This window comes from Melitaea cinxia, chromosome 24 (genome assembly GCF_905220565.1).
Source record: "Melitaea cinxia chromosome 24, ilMelCinx1.1, whole genome shotgun sequence".
In the NCBI taxonomy this organism is placed as follows: Eukaryota; Metazoa; Arthropoda; class Insecta; order Lepidoptera; family Nymphalidae; genus Melitaea; species Melitaea cinxia.
Window position 1 is genome coordinate 11,428,417 of NC_059417.1, and position 27,089 is coordinate 11,455,505.

Genomic DNA, 27,089 nt, shown 5'->3' on the forward strand with positions numbered 1-27,089 from the left:
TAATAATAAAAACGTCTCATTAATGTTATAAAAAATATTCTATGCTAAATGACTTCCTTCGCTGTGTCATTCGCTTCAACATTCATAGCTAGTGTTCTGTTTCGGTATGGTATGGTATATAATGTAGCTTTATAGCCTAAGTAAATCCTAGATAATGGGACTTTTTATTGATAACTTAATTATTGAGACCCGTTTCGTTTTATCGATTTAAAAAAAGTCCGTATATATTAAGACTACCTTATTTTAAAACAATTCCTTTGATGACTGATATTCTAAAACAAAAATATATACATAAATACAGTTTTTGTTTTAAGAAACCGTACAAGAGATCCTATTTTGAATTACTTAGCACCCGCACATAATTTTATTGCTATCTACCTCTTTATATTTGTTAAGTGATATTATAGCAACGCTATCACCGCGCGGTGAAACGGAAACCTAACTACAAGACAGTGATAGACTATTAAATAAATTGTATGATATAAATAATGTTAAATTACGTCGCCACAATGTTTACATTCAATGTATTTGCTAGTATGTTCTTTGTGCATACATTTGTATGAATTATGTAGATTTACGTGTAGATAAAAAATTGATTACATATCTTTTATTTATTTACTGAGGTAAGGTATTACAAAAATTGTGTACGTTTTGTTGATGATATGCATATCAGTGAGTGAGATTTTGTTTTTTTTCTGTATTGTAAGTGTACCGATGAAAAAAACGTTTGCTTTAGTGCTGTGTGGCTACGGCACCAAAGAATATAGCCACCCTCTCTCTTCCCGTGGGTGGCGACGAGGCGACTAAGGGATAACACAGTTCCACTACAACCTTGGAACTTAAGAAGCCGACCGATGGCCATCCAACCATCTCAACGCTGGCTTTGAAACACACGGGCCAAGGACGGGCAGCAGCGTCTTAGGTGCGACAAAGCTAGCCCTGCGGTCACCAACCCGCCTGCCCAGCGTGGTGACTATGGGCCACACACATAAGTTCACGCATTTTTGGCGCGAACTTGTGGAGGCCTATGTCCAGCAGTGGACTGCAATAGGCTGGAATGATGATGGTGATGATGTGATGTGGACCACACGACTGAAGTAAAACTTACGAAACGTAACTCTCTCTCTCTTTCTATCTTCAGTAACTTATATCTATCTCCCTCTTAACTTACGTTCGCCTCGCCTGACCACACTTTTCGTCACGCATTCACCAGCTTACTCCCCAAGTGAAGCGTGCGTAAAGAAGTTTTACCTTCTTCAATAAAATGAAATAAAATTTTAAACTAACTGAGCCCGCGACGTTCATATCGCCATATATATATTCTTTTTTCGTTAATAGTATCGATTTTTTTTTCATGTTTTACTTCAGTCGTGTGGTCTAAAGCACACTCGTTTTTAACCGACTTCCAAAAAAGGAGGAGGTTCTCATTCGACTGTATTTTTTTTTATTTTTATGTATGTTACACTTTTGACCGGGTGGATTTCGACAATTTTTTTTTTAATCGAAAGGTGGTGTGTGTCAATTGGTCCCATTTAATGTTTTCTAATGTTTACGCGAATTTTACTCATTTAATAAAACACTTTTTTCGGATTTTATCGCGGTTTATTGTTAACTTTTGATTCCCGACGTTTCGGATACTTTACAGCAACCATGGTCACGGGAGGACTGAGGTGTCAGACGTCCCAACGTTACAAAGTTATTCGAAACTACCCGACATACATCAATATCTTATATAGTCCTATCTACGCAGAATGTGCTAATATATTAGATTCGATAAACCACAGATCCTCGCAAAAGAACACCGATTCCAACCAAGGATGATCCGTGAGGCTATTGAAATTAAAAAACATCCAAATTTCAATAGAGAAGATGGCTGGCAATTACCACCTGCTTGGGACCCCATTATTAATATAATTAAATCAAAAACCAAGCATAATTCACCACAGATTAAAGACTCAATTAGCACATTCTGCGTAGATAGGACTATATAAGATATTGATGTATGTCGGGTAGTTTCGAATAACTTTGTAACGTTGGGACGTCTGACACCTCAGTCCTCCCGTGACCATGGTTGCTGTAAAGTATCCGAAACGTCGGGAATCAAAAGTTAACAATAAACCGCGATAAAATCCGAAAAAGTGTTTTATTAAATGGTCCCATTTAAATTTATTTGAGATCTAACAACTAGTTTTCGAGTTATATCTAATAATGCGTTTTTACTTGACGCTTTTTTCGTCGACTACGTTGTATTATACCGCATAACTTTCTACTGGATGTACCGATTTTGATATTTCTTTTTTTTGTTAGGAAGGAGATATTCCTAGTTTGGTACCATGATAAGGAAACCAGGATCTGATGATGGGATCCCAGAGAAATCGAGGGAAACTCTCGAAAATCCGCAATAACTTATTACTGGGTGTACCGATTTTGATAATTTTTAATTTTATCGAAAGCGGGTGTTTATCATGTGGTCACATTTAAATTTTATCGAGATCTGATAACTACTTTTTGAGTAATCTTTGATAACACGTAGTTACTTGACTATTTTTTCGTCGATCTACGTTGTATTACTCGTCGATGTAATTGAAGTCGGTTTTTTTTTCGTTTGCGAGCAAACACAATTATGTTCATATAGATTTGAAGATTGTACCATAGATTCGCCGAGAGAAATTTCGGCCCTCAGTTCCCGACAGGACTGCGGAAAACCGGGATGTTTGGCGCGAACTTAGGGAAGCCTATGTCCAGCAATGGACTGCAATAGGTATCACTTGAAGTGGTATATGTAATTAGTAGTTAATGCTTACATTTTATTTATTTTAAATTTTGTTGACAAAACTGTAACGCGCAAAGCGATCCCCACTCTGCCACCGAGCACTCAATGATGTTATACTGATCGTTATCGGGTGCTTATGATAACAACCGGCGGATTAATGATATTGTATGCTCAGATAAACATCCAATAAAAACGCCAAAACCAGATACAAATATTTATACAATTACAAATATACCGACAATCGGCAGTAAGGGAACTTCCGTACACAAGTACAGTCACTGAAATATTAAGATAAATCTTTGAAGTTACTCGTAAAATTGTAATGTAGCTTATGTGTCAAAGGATTTTAGACGAAATAGTGTCAGAACTGCATGCGGTAGTTAGTATACGTTAGTATACGAAGATAAAATGTGATGGATACCTACCTATATATAATTACCGACTACGACGTCCTTGATCACAGACTGAGATTTAGTGCAAGTTCGTTTGTACGGACGCTCATTTTCCGTGCGTGTGCAAGTGTGTGCGAGGACACGCGCGCGTGTTGTGCGTTCGTATGTGTGTAAGTGCGTGCGTGCAAGCGTGGGTCCGAGTGTGCGTGAGTACTAGTTTGTGTATGCTCTCATTTTATGGTAGTTACCGTATAATAAAATATGATTGAATCATGGCATGAGAGAGTACTCAATCAATTCATATGTCGCGTCGTTCGTTATTGCACGTGTTTTCTTCATGTTCACTTGACGTCTCGTCCTGCTGTCAATAACAAGCAGATCATAACTGTCATAGGCACTTGATTTAATATGTTCATTTTGTATATGTGTGTTCTTATAATCATTTTTAAAAATGTGTGATGTTTAAGAACGTACCATATCACACATTGCACCCCCATTGGTCCCCAACAAATATTTGCTTTCCCGGAAATTTAGTTTGATATAACGAAAGCGATGCTTCAAGTGATATTAATAGATTAGATAATTATGAGATACCTAGCGTGTGTTATTTACATAAGCCGATAAGTGTATGTGTTTGTCATTGTATGATGTAATATTAATTTTATTGTATGCGATAAATCTGTGTAAGTATTGAAATTTCAGAGGTATATTAATGTTACATTAGGATTTATGGCAAGTCTGTTTATTGTGATATAACTGGCTATATAACATCTAGCTAAGGATATAAAGACTGAGCAGTAGTAAATATAAATGATTAAATTCGTCTAGAATACTAATACTGATTATTATAGGTCTTATTTCAATAAATGAATATCTTTGACATGTCACACGGTCGTAAGATAGGCATTAAAACGGCCATGTAATAGGAAACAGCCGACTGATACATACATATATTTTTAAATATTATATAAGTATATATTATACATATATACATAGGTATAAAAATAAACGTTACGCTCGGACTCACGGTGTCAACCTACTACCGGAGAGCCACAAACATCTACGCCAATATAGAACAAAATAAATTAATAGTAATTAATGTAAAACTATGCAATAAAAATGATAATAACTTAACATCTGTGTTCAACATCGATATAAATTAAATGTATTAAAATTCCTAAAAAAATATTAAATAATAATTTGAAAATTAAATCAAATACTAAAACATTTAAGGCTGCTGTTTCACTACAAACGACCGTGATGTTAAATAGCCTACAATATGTAATAACAAATAAATAATAGAAAATTAACAGTGAAAATTAATTTGAGTTTATGGACCAAATAAAAAACTACAAATTTTCTTACTTACATTACTATAGATAATACTTTATTTAAGCAATATAATAATCATTCTTATCGTGTACTAACCATAAACATTTAAAATGCAACGAGGCTATTGATATAAAAACAACTAAAATTAACAACGTAATTTAATATTTCTATTGAACTACTTTCATTTCACGTAAGGTACATATATCTAGTAACTATAAGAAATTAACCTTGTACGAATAAAGAGGGGGGTGGGGGGGATTAACCCCACCCGCCCACGCGCACGTGTCAACACGACAGGCGTTAATACTTCAGCACGTGATCTATAGATGTATCGATACACGCCCTTTCATTACTATACACGTATATAAATACTAGACGATATTTGTGATTATGTTCAGACTTTTATTAATTGTCCTTTTTATATTATTATTCCAGCGTGATGTTTTACAGCCTATTTAGCCAATAAATAGCCTTTTAAACATAATATTATTAACTATACCCATATTATTCAACTCGAGACGGGTTTTTCAATTTGTTTGACTATAATTGTGTTTGCTCGCAAACAAAAAAAAAACCGACTTCAATCACATCGAAGAGTAATTTATTTATTTATTTATTTTATAGGCAATCCGACAGCGTTATGTTACAATAGTATGTTACAATATAATTTACAAATATGGCCAAAATAGGATCACACTGATATATAAAAATATTATTCTTTATAAATTACATAACTAGACACTATATTTAAAAAATAACAGAAAGTAATGAAAAGTAAACGGCTATGTTCCGTCTCCTCCACTGCAGTTAGAGGTGAGTGTAAGACATGAAAAGGTGAATGCGTGTTCGTGTAGGTGTGTGCATGTAAGACGAAGGTGTATTAGTGTGGGTTTGTGTATAAATCTGTAGGTGCTGGTTTTGAATATTTTTGATAATACTACGAAAAATGCATCATTTTGATTTCTTTTTTAAGTGCCGTCTTCGTTCTTAGGTAAAACAGGTCTAAGTTTGGATAGTGCGTGTTATACGTATTGACAATACGGCAGAGGACCGAGTTACGTGCGTAATTAGTTCTTACTAGAGGTGTATGGAACAATGGTTTAATATGTCTAGAGCGTCTTGATGGTATTCGGAATTCAATCTGGGATAAAAGCTCACTGCAATCTATTTTCCCACTCACGATATCATGCAATAGGATAATATCGTACTGCTTACGACGTTGGGATAGGGATTCTATTTGGTAGTGTTTACATGAATCAACATAGGTGGGACAGATTCTGTAACTTTTGAAATTTAAAAGTTTTATAAAAATTTTTCTGGAGTGATTCAATCCTGTCGATGTGTACATTGTATACAGGGGCCCATATACTACAAGCGTATTCCAGTATAGTTCGAACGAAGCAGAAGTATAAAATTTTGATACAACCTGTATTTTTAAATGTGTTGCAAACTCGTGATATGAAACCTAGTTGACTATATGCTTTAGAAATTATTGTATCGATATTATTTACAAAAGTCATTTTGGAATCTAGTATCACCCCTAGGTCTCGAACAGAATCGACTTTTACGATGGGGACATTGTTAATAGCATAAGTATATAATATAGGATTCTTTTTACGAGTGAAAGTAATTTGATGACATTTAGCTGTGTTTACAGTGATACGATTAGTTAAATAATATATGTATAGATTATTTAGGTCACATTGTATTTTGTGGCAATCAGTGATGTTATTAATTTTTAAATAAATCTTCTTGTCGTCAGCAAATATTATAAATTTAGAGTAAGTTAAACATGAACCAATATCGTAGAGATACGCATTGAAGAGTAATGGACCCAGTATAGACCCCTGAGGAACTCCAGAAATAACTGAAACGTAAGAACTTTGCACTCTTCCCAAGGTTATGGCTTGACTGCTATTTGTTACGTACGAGCTTATCCATCTAAAAAGGTCACCTCTTATACCCAGGGCATGCAACTTGTGTAACAGAATTACGTGATCAACCCTGTCGAACGCCTTTTCAAAATCTGTGTATATAGCGTCAACTTGAATACCACTATCCATTGAGCGAAAGATGTAATCTGTGAATACCATTAAATTGCTTACAGTAGAATGCCTCTTCATAAATCCATGTTGCTCATCCGGGATCGAAGAGAGAATTAACGGACTTATAGATTGGTATACTAATTTTTCGAAGACTTTACAAAATAAGTTTAATTTTGAGATTGGCCGATAATTCTCAATCCGACCACGGGAACCACTTTTATGAATGGGTATAACTAACGCTTCTTTCCAGATACTAGGAAAAGTGCCAAAAACGTTTAAAGAAAGATTAAAAATTAAGGTCAACGGCTTAGCTAGGCAAGAAGCACAGTAATACAACGTAGATCGACGAAAAAATAGTCAAGTAACTGCGTGTTATCAAAGATTACTCAAAAAGTAGTTATCAGATCTCAATAAAATTTGTATGTGACTACATGACAAACATCAGCTTTCGATTAAATTAAAAATTATTAAAATCGGTACACCCAGTAAAAAGTTATTGCGGATTTTCAAGAATTTCCATCAATTTCTCTGGGATCCCATTATCAGATCCTGGTTTCCTTATCATGATACCAAACTAGGGATATCTCCTTTCGAACAGAAAAAGAATTATCAAAATCGGTACACCCAGTAGAAAGTTATGCGGTATAAATACAACGTAGGTCGACGAAAAAAGCGTCAAGTAAAAACGCATTATTAGATATAGCTCGAAAAGTAGTTGTTAGATCTCAAATAAATTTAAATGGGACCAATTGGCACACATCACCTTTCGATTAAAAGAAAATTTGTCGAAATCGCTTCAGCCAGTCAAAAGTTCTGATGTAACATACATAAAAAAAAAAAAATACAGTCGAATTGAGAACCTCCTCCTTTTTTCCTTGGAAGTCGGTTAAAAAATAAATATAGAAGAGCCCAATGTTCGAGGGTTTAAAGCCCTGTGTCGGGAATCCAGACACACACACAATACAAACATAAATGCCATAACCTCTGCAAATATCTGTATGGTCTACAACTCCACACAAAGATCCGTCATAAACGGGAATCGATCGCTGGCACAACAGTTTATTGCTGATTATTTGAACGACTCGTTATTATATCATGTATCATATCTATATATTTGACGGTAAATATATATTATAATTTATTAATTAACGAGCATACCGTGCGCGCGTTGCTAAACTTTTTTTTATTTATTTTTTTGGTCGTACAAACTCAGAAATCTGTGTAGGCTCATGCACAACACTTTGTTAAAAATCATGACATGCTCAAATGCATAGTTTACGGTTCTATAAAGGATATACAGACAGACATTCATATATAGATTTTTATCCATGAAATTTTAATCATAGTATCCTACACCTTTTTGTATTATCATCATCATCATCATCATCATCATTTCAGCCTATCGCAGTCCACTGCTGGACATAGGCCTCCACAAGTTCGCGCCAAAAATGCGTGAACTCATGTGTTTTGCCCATAGTCACCACGCTGGGCAGGCGGGTTGGTGACCGCAGGGCTGGCTTTGTCACACATAAGACGCTGCTGTCCGTCGTCGACCCGTGTGTTTCAAAGCCAGCGGTTAGATGGTTATCCCGCCATCGGTCGGCTTCTTAAGTTCCAAGGTGGTAGTGGAACTTTGTTATGCCCTAGTCGCCTCTTAGGACACGTACGGGAAGAGAGGGGGTGGCTATATTCTTTGGTGCCGTAGCCACACAGCACCTTTTTGTATATCACTGGGGTATCAAACAAGTGTATGATGCGTACGGTAAACGTAACCTTAGCGTATAGACGCGATAACAGAACCATCCCTAGCGTATTACTGCACCGACCCTCCCCACTCACCCACAGGAGCACGACACTACTTGATAGTTGTATTAGGGGGGCATCCATTAATTACGTGAGCCTATTTCCGATCAGTTTAGACCCCTCTTAGGTGAGATTTAGTGAGATTTGCCTGGACCCCCCCCTCCCCTTACGTGAGATCGACGGGAAATAATAAATTGTTCAAGTATACTATAATTAATTTATTTAAATTAAATAAAGTTCAAAGCAAAAACTTAATGATTATGAGATTTATTTTAGCGGGCAATTTGGACACTTAAAAAAATTTTCTTTCTGTCTGTATTATTTTATATTTTTTGAAGTTGATGTGAGATTTTCGATTATCCCCCCTCGGATATGATAATGGATGTCCCCGTATATAAGCAGAAACAAGTCATCAATCTAATATAACCCAAATTCCAGTGACATATGAGTGACACTACGAACTCGAGTCAAGGACTCGCTTACAACTAGAACAACAATTAAATACTTTTTTAACCGACTTCAAAAAAGGAGTTATGAACCGATTTTGATAATTCTTTTTTTATTGGAAAGGATATATTCCAGGGGTGGTACCATGATAAAGAAACCAGGATCTGATGATGGGATTCCAGAGAAATCGAGGGGAACCCTAGAAAATCGTAGTGACGACTAGTGTGTTTGTTAATTTTTTTCGTCAACTTACGTTGTATTACTTGTCGATGTAATTGAAGTCGTTTTGTTTTACGTTAGCGAGCAAACAATTATTGACTCTTTAAATTACCTTCTTATCATTTGTTATTATATTACATTACTATATATGTCAAGCATTATAATTACTGTATTTCAAACTTTATTAGTTTCATAAATGTTCATGTGTTCTTAATTTTATTAAAGGATAGAACTTTTTATACAATTTATATAATATTTTTATATATAATATAATATATATAAAAGCGAAAGGTCACTCACTCATCACGAAATCTCTGAAACTATAACACCTACACAAACTTGAAATTTGGCAGGTAGGATCCTTATAGGACGTAGACATCCGCTAAGAACGGCTTTTACGAAATTCAACCCCTAAGGGAGTAAAACGGGGGTTGCAAGTTTGTATGAAGGTCCTATGTTTTTGAAGTAAGAGACTTGAAATTTAAAATGTATGCTCTATAAATGGTAGAAAGGTAACCAAATAACCTATCTTTAGAAATCAACTCTCTTTTGGAGTTAAAACGGGGGATGGTAGGTTGACTCACTCATCACGAAACCTCCGAAACTATAACAGCTATAAACTTTAAATTTGGCGGGTAGGTTCCTTATAGGGCGTAGACATCCGCTAAGAACTGATTTTACGAATATCGTCCCCTAAGTGGATAAAACGGGGGTCGGAAGTTTGTATGAAAGTCTTATGTTTTTGAAGTAAGAGACTTGAAATTTAAAATATATGCTCTATAGATGGTGAAAAGGTGTCCAAATAATGCATCGTAACCTATACATACAAAAGAACTCAAAAACCGCTGGATGGTCTATCCATCCAGGTTGGACAAACATAAAATTTGGCTGGGAGGTAGATTATAGTTAGCAGACGTCCGCTAAGAAAGGATTTTACGATATTCCACCGCTAACGGGGTTTAATTGGGGTTGATAGTTTGTATGAAACATATACAGCCTGAAAATAACTATTAAATTATACTAAATTGTGCCTTTGAAAAAGTTACTCAGAGTGATAAGCATTTCAAGTGACTGAAATAAAAAAATAATTTGCGTTAAGCATTTTAATAGTAATGCATATCTTTATAACCACGCGGGCGTAGTCTCGCGGGCAACAGTTAGTGTATTATAAAACAAAATCTCCAAAAGCGTATGTGATCGATTCCCTCAAAATCTACTGAACGGATTTTCATGCGGTTTCACCAATGGAGAGAGGGCTTCAAGAGGAAGGTTTATGGAACGGCTAAGCCTATTTTTATGAGAGTTTCACTGGAAGTTTGCCGGGAAAACTTTGCGAAACACTGATTTCAACGCGGGCGAAGCCGTGGGCACAGCTAGTCTAATATATAAAATTCTCGTGTCGCGGTGTTTATAGTTAAACTCCTCCGAAACGGCTTGACCGATTCTCATGAAATTTTGTGTGCATATTGGGTAGGTCTGAGAATCGAACAACATTTATTTTTCATCCCCCTAAGTTATAACTGGGGGGGGGGGGGGTATGAGGAAGTTAATAACATATATAGCAAAATAACGTTTGCGGGGTCAGCTAGTATGTATGCTATGTACAATTGCATAACATACATAATATAGCAAAGCTATCAGCAGATTAAAAATGAAACCTACTGAGAAGTACCGACAAAAACCTCAAACTTTTTTTTATTAATTGAATAAATTGTTCCCTTATATGTGCTACGTGTTAAAAAATTGTTCGTTGGGTTAGAGAGTCACCCACAATTCCTAACACGAGACAACAAGAGAGAGAGTAAAAAAAATCCTACAGAAATCTTAATTTTTTTTTTCAAAACACACAAAATCACCTTACACTAAAGCAAAACTGAAACCTATAAGAACTACAATGACTCACCCACAATTAATTGCACTCAGATCCCATGACGGCGAGAGAAACCAACCCAAAAAAAAAAAGAAAAGAGCAAAAAGGGAAAAAGAGGCCGCAAACACTCGCCCTGAGGCTTATATACCCTAGCATACCCCGCGCGTCGCGACACAACTACCCCCTAAGGTGAACCGCGACGTAATACAATACGAGGGTATTCCAAAATTAAATCAGTCGCCTAGAAAAAGTAAATAGCAACGCTAATGCATAACTGTGCTATTATACATCAGCAGGAACGAAACCAGGCGCTATTAAAAATATATGCTACAATACCCCCCCCGACAGAGAAGAATTTTGCATCTCTGGCAAAATTCTAAAAAAAAAACTAATGTAAGGAGAGAATCTGGTAAGCTCAGGAAGGGATTATAAAATTTAACTCCATACTAAGAGAAAAAAAAATTTTTTTGATAGATTAATCATGAGAGATAATCGAATTACAAAAACACCACATATAATTTTGAATTCACTGCAACACTGTCTTACGACCCAATCATACGTCACTAACATACAACATCCTGAAATTCAACTATCAATGTGCGTTAACCGACCTAGACAATTAACGCCCTGACACTCAGAGTGACGGTCTATAAATGAGCACCACTCAGCAGCTACTTAAAATTTTTAATTTAACAATTTTTTTTTTTTTTAATCCATATTTAATACCGTATTCCCGATGTAGGCTTTAGAATGTGCATAACACAATTAGAATCGAATATATATTCGATAGAATAAAATAATATGTGGAATCGCCACCCGTTCCAGAGTTAAGTTGTAACACAACAACGACAACAACTTATGGCGTAGGCTTTAAACAAAATAATATGAGTGAGCAGATACGTTAAAGATGCACCCAACACACACAAATTAAGTTATTGCTCAGTGGAATAACTCAACAAAAATAAACACCAAAAGTACATTAGAGATGTACCCAACACACAACTATCATAAGTCATGTACTTGTATAAGCACAAAATAAAAAAATGAGATCATCACCCGTCTCAAAAATGGAATACGTAATATAGATTTAAAACAAAAAGAAAACACAATATCAATTACCCTTACTACCAGAACTTCCTGTTAACTTCAAATCTTTAATATGCCAAACCCCAAGATCTTTACCATTCATATCCTGTAATACGTATACAAGAGGAGATCTTTTACCAACAATTCGACATTTGATAAATTTAGGCGCTAATTTCTTAGAAAAGTATTTATCTTTATCACTCAAGAAGTAAGTTTTCTTATAAACAAGATCACCAACATTAAATTCCGCAGTCCTACGACGCAAATTATAACTTGAAGTATTTTTTAAATGAGCGGCATACAACCGAAATTGAACTTTATCGAAAATACTCGCCAACTGACCTAAGTTCTCCGCATAACAGTCACGAGGAGTAAAAATCATATTTTCTATACTATCAGAGTCCAAATAATGCGAACCACACGACACTAACTCCCTACCGAAAACTAAAAAGGACGGAGTGAAACCCGTAGTTTCATTTACCGCGCTGTTAATTGCAAATTGAATTTGAGGTAAGTACCTATCCCACGATCTATGATCCTCATCGACAAAGGATGCAATACAAGTTAAAATAGTACGATTATATCTCTCAACCGGATTAACCTGTGGAGTATAACGTGGAGTAAAATGAACATTAGGAACATTATAACTTTTAAAAAAATTGATACACTCATTACTAATGAATTGCGTACCATTATCCAATATTACCGACTGTGGAATACCATGAACTAAGAAAACATTATCCTCAATTAACTTAATTATTACTTTGGAAGTTGCGCGCTTCATAGGGAAAATTAAACAAAATTTTGAAAAACAACAAGTTACAACCAATATATAATTATTTTGTTTTCTACTTATAGGCAATGGACCCATAATGTCAATTGAAATAACCTGCCAAGGACGGACACAATTCTTAGGACGACCCATGACACCTAATGTCAAATGATTTTGAGCTTTATATTCTAGACACTTAGAACAATTATTGACATAATTTAAAACATCTTTGTACATTTTCGGCCAAAAGTATTTTAAATTTAATCTTTTAAGAGTTTTAAACATACCCAAATGACCTGCAGTGGGTACATCATGATTAATTGATATTATTTCCGAACGATGTTCCATAGGAATCACCTCCTTCCAATCAAACTCCGATGTTAAATAATTTTTATTTTTAGACAATCTAAATAATTTATCATTTTTAATACAATAATTTTCAAACGATGCTGGCTTATTAGCGCAGCCATTAAAAATATTACGAAACCATTTATCATTACCTTTATAATTTGAAATTGAAAATATACTACGCACGGGAACCGAACGACTCAACGCGTCAGGAATAACATTATCACAACCTTTACGATGTTTAATCTCAAAGTTAAACTCTGATAACCTAGTACGACGACCCGACGGGTTTGACAATGATAAAAACCACTTGAGGGCACTATGATCCGTGTAAACTGTAAATTTTTTACCATTATCGAGATAACAACGCCAATGTTCGACCGCTGCCAAAACCGCCAATGTTTCCCGTTCCGTAATACCATAATTTTGTTCCGGCTTGGTAAATGACCTACTCATATATGCGACAGGATGTTCTTTCCCTTCAAAGGTCTGAGAGAGCATCGCACCAATCCCATAACTACTCGCATCCGTGTGAACTTCAAAAGGTTCGTTATAATTAGGACACCTGAGAACAGGAGCAGAGACCAAACACTCCTTAAGCTTTCTAAAAGAACAATCCGCCTCCTCCGTCCATTTAAATGGAGGTGCACCCTTACGAGTAGAAGTTAATTTATTTAACGGTGCCGCCAAAGTACTGAAATTCTTAATGAAACGACGATACCACGACGCTGTCCCTAAAAAACGTTTTAAACCCTTAACATTGGTTGGAGTGGGAAAATTAACTATTGCAGAAACCTTATCCGGGTCCGTACGCAACCCGTGTTTATCGATTACATACCCCAAATATTTCAACTGACTCCTAAAAAAACGACATTTATCAAAATTAATAGTAAGATTACATTCTTTTAAAATTTCCAATATTTGTAATAAAATAGAAACATGTTCATTGAAATCCGCGGTTGCAATTATTAAATCATCAACATAACAACAAACTTTAACCCCGAAACGGTTTCCAAACAACTTATCTACTAATCTCTGTTGAGTGGCAGGTGCGTTAGTTAAACCAAACGCCATACGTTTAAACCTGAATGTACCACGTGACGGAATATAAAAAGCCGTTTTATCCCTATCCGATTCCTGAATCTGAGTTTGAAAGAAGGCACTACAAAAATCGATTGTTGACAAATAATGAGCATCCCTAAGATTATCTAAAATTTCTGATATATAAGGCAAACTATATGCATCCTTTTTGGTTACCGCATTCAGTTTCCGACTATCCAAACATAACCGATAGCTACCCGTATCCTTTCCCTTAGGAACCAAAAGTACCGGAGAACTCCACTCACTCTGACAGGGTTCGATGACATCCAACTCAAGCATCTTATCAACCTCCTCCGAAAGAATTCGTTGTTTCTCAGGAGACATCCGATAATATCTTTGCTTAATGGGAACAGCATCCCCAGTATCAATTCTATGAGTAACCACGGTAGTCAACCCTAAACCTTTACGCTCAAAAGAAACAGAACGAAACTGATTAATAATGCTATCAACAATTGAACGCTGATCGCTATTTAAATGTTCATAACTCGTAATGACGTCATCCGAATTATTACACAAAATAGATTCTTGTTTAAAACTAACTGAATTAATATATTTCGGACAAATTTTGAATATTTTCCAAAAGTCAATGCCTAAAATGATATCTGAATTAATTTCCGGAAAAACAAAAAAAATTATAAAATGAAGTTGATCTTCGAACGCAACCGGTAAACACAAGTAACCAAGAGAAAACAACTTGTTCCCGTTAGCCACAACCGCAGAAATAATGTTATCTTTAAAAAGAGTATAACCTCGTTGTAAGAAATCCTTATAAAAATTACCCCCCAAAATTGATATAGACGCACCAGTGTCTAAGAGACCCGACAACTTAATGTCATCTATATGTATAACGGCATAAGGCCTATTTTCAATACCATTATCATTACACAGAACCGAGTTTAATTTATACGATAAAAAATAAATTGAAATTGTTTTAAGCCAAGAATCCCAATCAGATTTTGAAAAATTAACATTATTACTAGTTTTAACTCGGTTCCAACTTACTCGTTTTTTGAATCTTTAACCCCATTATTATATTTCGATTTACATTTAACACAATCGGGACGCTTAACATTAGGCTCTCCGCAACCAAAACAAAACACAACATTCCGATCCTTAAAACAATCGGCATAAGAGTGAGAAAACGATTTACAACGTTGACAATAAACAGTACGGTTCGCCGCGCGATCACCGATGGAATTAATGCTCGGCTGAATTTTACTATTGCTATTATTACTAGGCACAGAATGTTTACGCTGAGTCGGCAATGATGTATGAGAATTATTGTAAGACGAGTTAGTAGGAGACGAAAATTGACGAGAGAATTTATGCGCTGAAGGAACAAAACGATCAGAATTAAAACGATTATTTTTATACCCCTGATTATTAAAATTATTCGAATAATTAAATTTTTTAAATGAACTTTTAAAAACGTTTTTAACGCCAGTATTATAAGCTAAATCAGGTGCAACTAAATCATCCGAGACATTCTGTGGTTCGTGAAAATCTAAAAGTCTACTTTGAACATTCTCATAATTACGACACACATTCCTAAGCTGATCAATTGACGTTATATCTGATGACGCTAACATCCCTGCGTAACAAGGTCTAACGTTGTGTAATAAAATTTCTAATTTAAATTTTTCCTCAGGAGGAGTAGTCAATCTGTTAAACATTTCATCCATAACAGCCAAATAAATTACAATAGACTCATTCACCCCCTGAGTTCTATTTTGAATTTCCCTTAATAATTTGTAATCAAAATCTGGTTTATCGAAGTCCCTACGCAAATATTCTAAAACTATTTTCCAATCTGAAACCCCAGCACACACACTCCTATACCATTTTAAAGCATCGCCAACAAACAGCTGTAACGCAAAAGATAGAACTTTGTCATCCGCAATGCGATGAATAGTACAATGTTCCGTAACCCGGCGTATAAAAGAGCGTACGCAAGATTTACCGTCGAATTTAATTTTACTTAAATCTCCTAAACTGTTATGATCACAATGAACCGTTACATTCAAGGGATTACTAGATGATAACGAAGAAACTGTAAGAAATGGAGATGTATTAGACGATTTTAATTTATTAACTACCCCACAATAATTATTAAATTGATCAACACACAAATCGTAAGTGTCCCTATTCTTCTTAACCTCATCCTCATCCAATCTGCCAATCCTATGATACAAATGAGCCAACAAATTCTCTGCCCTCAATAAACTATTAAAATTCGAATTAGAATTAATAATTGATTTCACTTTTATCAAGGTGTCACTAATACCGCCCAAATCGGTTATAATATCCAACGGACTGACCAAAATCTCCTCTGACGGTAACAATTCCGATAATTGTAATATTTGTTTACGTAAAGCTAAAACCGTGGCAGCTGGCTTCTCATTCCGAACAACCACCTCATATTCTAACTCAGCCTTAGGCAGGGATACGAATTTTATTAAGTGAGTCATCGTAGCACAATAATAAAATTTAAACGAAACAAAAAGTACAAAAAAAGTTCGATTTAAATTAATGTTAAAATGTAACAAAGAAATACAAAGTAAGCAAAAATATTCGTTAATAGAGGGTAGTCAAAAAAAATTTAGTTACGGCAAAAATTATTGAGCAAGAAATAATTAATACAAAAAGTAGGTAACTGAAATTTTTTATCAAGGAACGATTAACAATGCAAAAACCGTGACTACGTTCGTACAAATCTTTTAAATTCAAATAAAAACTTTTAAATATTAACTTTAAATTTTAAACATACTAATATAAATACACAACCTAAACGAAACAGTAATCAAATTTAATTAATAAAAATGAAAAGTAATAATTTAACACAATTCACAAAACACAAAACACACAAAGACACAAGAACAAGACCCTTTCCATACCCAGAGAAAACACTTGCTAGGAATAAGAAAAAGAAAATTGAGTGCCAATGCAATACCCTACACAACAAAATAATTAAAATAATTCACCGACAAACAAATAATTTTAAATATTAGAGAATTTACGCTGGGCGCCAGTGCTACGTGTTAAAAAATTGTTCGTTGGGTTAGAGAGTCACCCACAATTCCTAACACGAGACAACAAGAGAGAGAGTAAAAAAAATCCTACAGAAATCTTAATTTTTTTTTTCAAAACACACAAAATCACCTTACACTAAAGCAAAACTGAAACCTATAAGAACTACAATGACTCACCCACAATTAATTGCACTCAGATCCCATGACGGCGAGAGAAACCAACCCAAAAAAAAAAAGAAAAGAGCAAAAAGGGAAAAAGAGGCCGCAAACACTCGCCCTGAGGCTTATATACCCTAGCATACCCCGCGCGTCGCGACACAACTACCCCCTAAGGTGAACCGCGACGTAATACAATACGAGGGTATTCCAAAATTAAATCAGTCGCCTAGAAAAAGTAAATAGCAACGCTAATGCATAACTGTGCTATTATACATCAGCAGGAACGAAACCAGGCGCTATTAAAAATATATGCTACATATGATATTAGATTAGCAGCGTTGAAATGTATAGTAACTTGCCTGGCTGAGACTAAAATCTCTATTTCGCGAGATTTCACCTAAATTTTTCTTAGGTTTTATCTTGACACAATACGATATCTCGCGAAATTGACCTCGATAGATACGAAGTATCACAAAAAAATCACAAGAATAAGAGTTTTTATATACATTGTAGACTTGAGAACATATTTTGCAAAATAATAATTGTGTTTGCTCGCAAACGAAAAAAAACCGACTTCAATTACATCGACGAGTAATACAACGTAGATCGACGAAAAAATAGCCAAGTAAATACGCGTTATTAAAGATTACTCAAAAAGTAGTTATCAGATCTTGATAAAATTTATATGTGACTACATGACAAACATCAACTTTCATTAAATTAAAAATTATTAAAATCGGTACACCCAGTAAAACGTTATTGCGGATTTTCAAGAGTTTCCCTCGATTTCTCTGGGATCCCATCATCAGATCCTGGTTTCCTTATCATGTTACTAAACTAGGGATATCTTCTTTCCAACAAAAAAAAGAATTATCAAAATAAGTACACCCAGTAAAAAGTTATTGCGGATTTTCAAGAGTTTCCCTCGATTTCTCTGGTATCCTATCATCAGATCCTGGTTTCCTTATCATGGTACTAAACTAGGGATATCTTCTTTCTAACAATAAAAGAAATATCAAAATCGGTACATCCAGTAGAAAGTTATGCGGTATAATACAACGTAGGTCAACGAAAAAATAGTCAAGTAAAAACGCATTATTAGATATAACTCGAAAAATTGTTGTTAGATCTCAAATAAATTTAAATGGGACCAATTGACACACACCACCATTCGATTAAAAAAAAAATTGTCGAAATCGGTCCACACGGGCAAAAGTTCTGATGTAACATACATTAAAAAAAAATACAGCGAATTGAGAACCTCCTCCTTTTTTGGAAGTCGGTTAAAAAATAATAATAAGAAAACCGTTTTCGATACGGTAACTCGCGAGATGAACATTATAAATACTATAATTAAACAACTTTTTCGGATTTTATCGCGGGAGGACGCCTGTGACCATGGTTGCTGTAAAGTAAGCGAAACGTCGGGCATCTAAAAAATTTAATAAACAACGATAATATCCGAAAAAGTTGTTTCATTATAATGAGTGAATATTGCGTAAACATTAGAAAACAATATTATAAATACTTTGATAAATATATGTTCTTAACCGACTTCCAAAAAAGGAGGAGGTTCTCAATTCGACTGTATTTTTTTATGTATGTTACTTCAAAACTTTTGACTGGGTGGACCGATTTCGACAATTTTTTTTTTAATCGAAAGGTGGTGTGTGTCAATTAAACCCCATTTAAATTTATTTGAGATCTAACAACAATTTTTCGAGTTATATCTAATAATGCGTTATTACTTGACAATTTTTTCGTCGACCTACGTTGTATTATACCGCATAACTTTTTACTGGGTGTACCGATTTTGATGATTTTTAATTTAATCGAAAGCTGATGTTTATCGTGTGGTAATATTTAAATTTCATCGAGATCTGATTATAACTTTTGGAGTAATCTTTTTAAAATGCGTATTTACTTGACTAATTTCGTCTACCTACGTGGTATTCCTTTTCGATATAATTGAAGTCGGTTTTTTTTTCGTTTGCCCGCAAACACAATTATTGAGATTATAATTAAAAAAAATACTTATTTCTAAAATAACAAGTTTAACGGCTAACATAGTAAAATAAATCAGAAGGCTCATTAAATTAATCTACAATGACTACAATACACTGGCCCATTTCAATTTGGCCAAACACAATTAGTACTAACAACTGAATTATGTCATTACGCTATTTCCGCAGTCTTGAGACGATGCGATGACGCAAGCAAAGGGCTTTTGGTAAAATATAAATAACCCAACGCGCCTACGACACGAGGAAACGATTTTTTTTCGCGCGTATTTTTCGCGTGTCATAGACATTATCTCATAAATTATTTATTCAAATAACCTTCAAAATGGATACAAATTTATGGATATAACTTTTTTTATATATAATTAATAGTTACAGCGATTAGATAATTACGTTATCGGAGTTTATCTATGTTTGCTGGCTTGTAATAGATTTCTGATACAATTTGTATGAAATGTACGTTTTATGATATTACCTTAAGTAAATTAAATCAGAGATAGAGTATATAAATTGATTGTAAATTATATAAATATTTATATTTATAACTTGTTTTATATGTATTAATAGGTCGTCAAACAAACGTACGGCTCACTTGATGGTAAGCTATTACAGTAGCTTATAGACGCCTGCAAGACCAGAATTATTACAATCGCATTAGCTACACTACCCCCAATTCCCCCCTAGGTGCTCCGATCACCTTACTCACGAAAAGGAACACAACACTGCTTGAAAACAGTACTTATTATCTAGCTGTGATCTTCTGTAAAGTCGAGGTACTACCCAAGTCGGGCTGCTCCATATTTTGAGCAGGAAATTACTGCTGTACCCTAACTCAGTTAACGAAGAAAATTGGTACTTATGTTTATTTTATTAGGAATTGAATATTTGAAATTGTCAAGCTCTAAAACCACTCAACTGATTTTAATAGATATTTGATACTAAGAATGATTTTATTGAGTGCACAGCAGGAAACATCTTGTTTTTAAGTTGGGAATCCTCGAGTTTCTGTTAAGCGTCACATTTATTTGTCCTTTTTTAAGTTTTTATATACATACAAGAATGTATTTATGTAAATAAAAGTTAATCGCCGAAATGTATGAACCAGTATGGCTCCCACACGACTGCACCTAATCGGACACAAACAGGACTGGAAAAAAAGCACGCTATAATAACAAAAAAAAAAAAAAAAAACCACCAACCCAATTTAGATAATAAGTTTCCTTATTATGTATGGGTTGTCTGGAAGAAATGGCTAATTAGCCATAAGTCCGCCCATTGTACTTCACTGTCTGTAACTATCTTTATGCTTTCATCATTACAGCCTATCACAGTCCACTGCTGGACATAGGCCTCCATAAGTTTACGCCAAAAATAGCGTGAACTCATGTGCTTTGCCCATAGTCACCACGCTGGGCAGGCGGGTTGGTGACCGATCTTTATGCTTTGTTTGTAATATATTTGTGGTGTACAATAAAGTATAAAAAAATAAAAAATAATAATAATAATGTGTATGCTTAGACCACACGACAGAAGTAAAACTTCTTCAACTCCATCCAACTTATATCTTCCTCTCAATTTTCGTTCGCTTCGCCCCATCAATTTTTCTCGTTATGCTCTCGTCACTCATTCACCAGCTTACTTTCCAAGTCGAGCGTGCGTAAAGAAGTTTTACTAGAAACATATGATGAAATTCTCTGGGCGTACTCATCATCATCACTTTAGCCTATGGCAGTCCACTGCTGGACATATGTCTCCCCAAATTCGCGCCAGACAACCCGGTTTTCCGCAATCCTCATCCAGCCTACACCGGCAACCTTACGTAGATCGTCAGTCCAACGGGCCGGAGGAAGTCCCACACTGCGTTTGCCAAGACGCGGTCTCCACTCCAGGACCCGTCTACTCCAACGGCCATCGGTCCTGTGACACAGATGACTAGCCCACTGCCACTTCAACTTGCTAATTCTGTGGGCTGTGTCGGTTATTTTCGTTCTCTCGCGGATAGTCTCATTTCTAATCCTATCTTTGAGAGAAACCCCAAGCATAGCCCGTTCCATTGTACGTTGAGCGATTTTAAACTTGTGGACCAGTCCCTTCGTCAGTCTCTGGGTCAGCTTGTATATAATGTCTAACTTAAGGGGCTACACTACCTCAGCTCGAATTCAGATTTCACCCATACTAAAAACACATGAGAATTGAGAGCGCTTGGTTGTTCATCGCGCGAATTATATGTATTTTCTCCCCACAAACATTATCAATAGTTATTTTTTAAAAAACGCAACATATAAAATGTTCTTCATACTTATTTTAATTACCATGCTTTAATCTCAAGTCCATAACTTCTATATTTACTGAGATATTAAGGTTTCAATACAAAAATAGAGACAATTTTACGATTTTTTTGTATCGAGAAAAATTTATGGAATCGTGTTTTCGAAACATATGAAAGATAGTTTATGTCCTGAACTTTACCATACATAAATTTCAAACTTAAATATTCAGTAGTTTGGAAGATATGGACATCCTGCCGAGTGGAAAATAAGCAATTTGAGGTAGCATACACTCTTAAGGAAGTCCGTTATCGTTACAAGCCTGTTCTAGTAAATAGGAAACGCATTGAATCAAAAACATTACTGCGACCCTTTTACATCCTAGTCTATATATAGTATTCTGATAATGATTAAATATAAATCTCTTCAACTTCTGGTCGCCCAGTGGTCGAAATTTGACCATAATTAAATCAAATTATAACTTTGAACATTATAAAGGTTTCTCTTGTCAAAGACTATACTTCTACAATAATAAATAAAAGAGTGCGTATGTGAATCGAATACATGGTGTGTGTGATGTTTTTTTTTTTTTGTAATTGATTTAATCTATTTTTATGCACAATCAAAAAAATATTAGCATTCTGCACTCCTTCTCTATATCAACTATAAGTGTACGAAATTTCATACTCCTCCGTTCGTGCAATTTTCGTAAAAAGGGGTACAAAATTTTTTCTTCACGGTTTAATAAAATATAATAAATACGTGGTAAAACATTACACTGTACGTTCAGCCGTGCAAGTTCATCAATTAACAAGTCTCGGATCCACATTCCGTCTGTGCAACACACACATAAATCACTCTGTCTTTTTTGTTTATATATATCTTTATACGGTAAATCGTACTGGGATAAAACACACAAAGTATCTAGACTGGAAAAGATGTGTGTAGTTGTGTACTTTATTATGTCTCCGTATGTTACAACTTGATATGACAGACTTACAAAACAGTTGAGAAATGCACAGATAATACATACATAGAAGAGTTACATTTTATTTAAATAATTGTTTTTGCTTGCAAATGAAAACAAACCAACTTCAATTACATCGACAAGTTTATTCTATACCCTAATTCCCCTCAGGAGCTCTGGTCACCTTACCCACCAACAGAAACACAACACTACTTGAAAACAATATTATTTAGCTGTGATCTTCTGTAAGGTGTAGGTACTACCCCAGGCGGGCTGCTCCATGTTTTGAATAGGAAACCTGCTGTGCCCTAACCTCAGAAGATCACGCTACAGCCATCAATGATTATTTCAAAATTTAACTTCAACAGTTTAAAACTATAATTACTATCAACGAGTTTAAAATGCTTTCATTATAAAACTGTCCAAATTTAAGTGGAATTTCGAAGTAAAAAATGAGAGTCACTCTTTAAGAACATTATTAAATACAACCAGTACTTCGAAACGGGTTTCGATAAAAGAAATACATTCCTTTAAACCAGCCTTTTCCAAAGTGGGCGATAACGCCCCCTTGTGGGCGCTGCAGGGGGTAAAGGTAAGAGACCCAGAAAAAAATGGTAGCGTTGAGTAGAGGCTTGGGAGGGGGGGGGGGTGTTTAAATCATCCTTCATATTATTTTTTATATTAAAATCGATTATGTTTGTTTTATTTTGAATAAAAGATACTCTGTCTAAATACTATAAAGTGGAGTTTCAATAAGCATTCTCATTGGCAGGCGTAGCCCGTAAGAGTTAACTTGAGACCCGAGTGCCTAGTGCCAGTTTTATTCACAAAAACATGAGAGAAACGCGTTTATACATGAATATTATTTTGCATGGGAATTTAAGCACTGCAGCCTAGACGATAAAGAATAGTATACGGTACAATCGATACAGAGTCATCTAGCGGCAAACGCGAGAACTAGGTTGAAATGCCGAATTTCCCATACAAAACGAAGTTAAAGTTTACGCCCGTTTTTGCGAGACGGATTAAACAAAACTCGCACTAGGCACTCAGAGCGTCGCTGTGTACTACACTACCTACTGCGCTCAGGTCTCAAGTTAAATCTTGAGGGTTATAGTAAAAATCTCGTTTATAATTAATGTTTAATCTCCGCTAATATAGTTCGCAATAATTAATTTAATTTGAGGTTATAGTGGTTTTAAGTTGGTGAAAAAATGGGGGCACCATACAATAATTTATTCTCAAAGTGGGCAGTAGACAAAATAAGTTTGGGAGCCCCTGCTTTAAATCATATGATATATTTAAGCTTATAGTCTTTTTTGTCGTACTTAAATGGTTATGACCTTAGTAAAGAGAATTTACTAGAAGGTAGAAATTATACAAATGGCATTTAAATTTTGAATGCCAAAATGAATGAGACTACAAGACCAACATCAGCTTTCACCTAAAACGAGAATCATCAAAATCGGTACTCCCAGCAAAAGTTATGAGGTCATAGTAACTAAAAAGAAAAAAGAAACTTGTCGTCGTCATCTTGAGAACCTACTCCTTTTCTTTGAAATCAGTTAAAAATTATTCAATAGTAAGCGTGAATGCTTATAAAGTTATTTATAGCAGATCGACAAATATAATCTTAGATTAGATATCTGCCGAGTCATGCAATTTCATATAACAACCACGTCATAACACTTATTATATTATCATAACGTATCGTGTCATAACGTATCAAGCCGTTCAAGTGATACCTAACTACCTAAGTATATTCTATTTTTTTGGAAGAGTCCTAAATAGTAAACAAATATGGCGTACTTCCGACCACAGATAATAGAGTAATATTGTAAGTATTCCCGGCTCGTTCAGCACCTGGAGGAGGGCTCGGGACCCGGACTCTCGGAATCCCAATTCGGGTTTCGAGCGCGCCGGTCGACCATCGACGCCCTCAAACGCTTACGGGCGGTGACGGGTGAAGCGGAACACAAGAGGGAGGTGGTGCTCGCGGTGTCGTTGGACATCGCGAACGCCTTCAACAGCCTCCCGCATGCAGTGATTCGGGAGGCACTCAAATTCTTCGGAGTACCCCCGTATCTAGGGCGGCTGCTGGAGGCGTACCTCTCCGATCGCAAAGTAGGCCTCGAAAATCGGTCGGGGTCCGTGGAGTGGCGGCGGGTCGGCTGCGGTGTCCCACAGGGATCGGTGCTGGGCCCGATCCTGTGGGACATCGGATACGACTGGGTCCTGCGAGGCCGTCTCCTCCCCGGGATGGGTGTCATTTGCTACGCGGATGACACTCTCGTTTACTCCCGGGGACGAGACTATAAGGAGGCGGCGCGGCTGGCTGAGGTCGGACTCGACCTCGTGATCAGCCGCATAAAGAGTTTGGGGCTTCGTGTCAGAATTGAAAAGACCGAAGCCCTCCTCTTTCGTGGGACCGGACGCAAGGGACCTCCACCGGGGGCTACCCTGCAGATCGGAGAGGGGAGGGTCAGGATGAGCTCCCAAATGAAATATTTAGGGCTCATCCTTGACGGAGGGTGGACCTTCGGTCCACACTTCGCTATGGTGGGACCGAAGGTCGTGAAGGTGGCGAGTGCACTGGGCAGACTCCTCCCGAACCTCGGAGGACCCAGCGCCGCCTGCAGGCAGCTATATTCCGGAGTCTGCCGGAGTATGGCGACGTACGGTGCCCCGGTTTGGGCGGATCGCCTCACTGCGAAGAATAAGGCCGCACTGCGGTCGGCGCAGAAGATCATCGCGGTGAGGGTGATTCGGGGGTATCGTACGGTATCGTGGGCTGCAGCTACTGCTCTAGCTGGCGACCCCCCGTGGGAGCTCGTGGCGGAGGTCCTTGCCGAGACCTACTCATACGTCTCGGGTAGGAGGGCTCTCGGTGAGAACCTCACGTTGGACGGGATCCTACGGGTGCGCCGGATGGGGCAAGAAGCATTAATGCGGAGGTGGGGGGAGGACCTGGTGGAGCAGCCGTATGGCACACGCGTAACGGCTGCCTTGCGCCCTGTCCTTGAGCGGTGGATGCGCCGTAAGCGCAAACCCCTCACCTTCCGTCTGACGCAGGTTCTCACCGGGCACGGCTGCTTTGGTGAATACTTGTGTCGGACGGCCCAAAGGGAGCCGACGACTGAATGTCACGATTGTGGCGCGGAGGTGGACTCTGCCCAGCACACCCTCGAGGTGTGCCCGAGATGGGCGGCGCTACGTCGCGATCTGACGACAGTCCTCGGAGGGGACTTGTCACTGCCGAGCGTTATCACCGCGATGCTCGGTGACGACGAGTCCTGGAAGGCGATGGTCTCCTTCTGCGAGACAGTAATGTCGCAGAAGGAGAACGACGAGCGGATGAGAGAGGGGGCCGCCGACGAGGCCTCCGTCCGCAGGCGACGAACGGGGGTGCGTAGGAGGCGCTACTTAATGCGTCTCCAGTAACGCCCCTGTGCCCATGTCGGGCCGGGATGGGAACCCGGTCCAGCTAGACATGGCGTCGTCGGGATTGTTCAGAGGTGAGCCGGACAGTCCCATGGAGGAGAAGTCTGGTCTTTTCGCCGAGGCCAGCCTGTCGCTGGAGGGATCCTGTTGCCTGCAGTTCCGGGACCCTCCAATTAAAGCGGCTGAAGGCTCCCGCAGGGGTTTTGGTCGGTAGTGCACCCCCAAGTGCTAAGCCGACATACGGTCTATGAATGCCTACCCGGGCATCCTGGATATCACCCGTAAATGGGTTACCCTGCGATATCAAAAAAAAAAAAAAAAAAAAAAAAAAAAAAAAAAAAAAAAAAAAAAAAAAAAAAAAAAAAAAAAAAAAAAATATTGTAAGTATAGTAAAGTGACACAAAGAGCAAATGAATGAACAATATTAATAAGCCATAGACGAAAGTAAAATTCATTTTATGTTCAAATATTTAACGCTAACATATTGCTAAAATTGTTTCAAAACCTAATAATATATTGAATATTTTTTCTAAGAATTAGTAAAGGTACAGAATTACGAAAAAAAAAATATATATATATATTAATCGAGCATCGAGCATAAAAGGCCACAAATTTATATTTCGTTTATGTAAAATGGTCGGTAAAAAAGACGTCAAAAATAAAATTTACAACAAAATAGGGCCGCCTGTGTCTAGAAAAAAAAGTTGACCCTATTAGTATTATTGTCACATTATTTGTATTCACTATAAATATAGAGCCTTGCGCCGGCGGCACACTCTATAACATGTAAACAAAAGGATTAATAACACTGTTGCTCACGTAGCTCTCATTGGGTAACCCTAAGTCTCATACTAAAGTCCCACAAAATTTTCCTGTGAACTACAATAAACTTTTATGCCAATGCTATGTGCTTTTATATTATATGAGATAGCGTTAAAAAAAGAGATGGATACGATTCCATACATTCTTGGGCCAAAATGTAATGAAATGAAAATGGTATCAATTAATGCATTTAGG

At 36.7% G+C, this 27,089-nt stretch overlaps 1 long non-coding RNA gene across 1 annotated transcript; it reads left to right on the top strand.

Moving 5' to 3' along the window:
• The first annotated feature begins 1,028 nt into the window (after window positions 1-1,028).
• On the top strand, window positions 1,029-26,976 carry LOC123665664. The gene is made up of 2 exons (XR_006745096.1): window positions 1,029-1,066; window positions 26,917-26,976. It is a non-coding gene; the product is annotated as an uncharacterized LOC123665664 (long non-coding RNA).
• The last annotated feature ends 113 nt before the right edge of the window (window positions 26,977-27,089 follow it).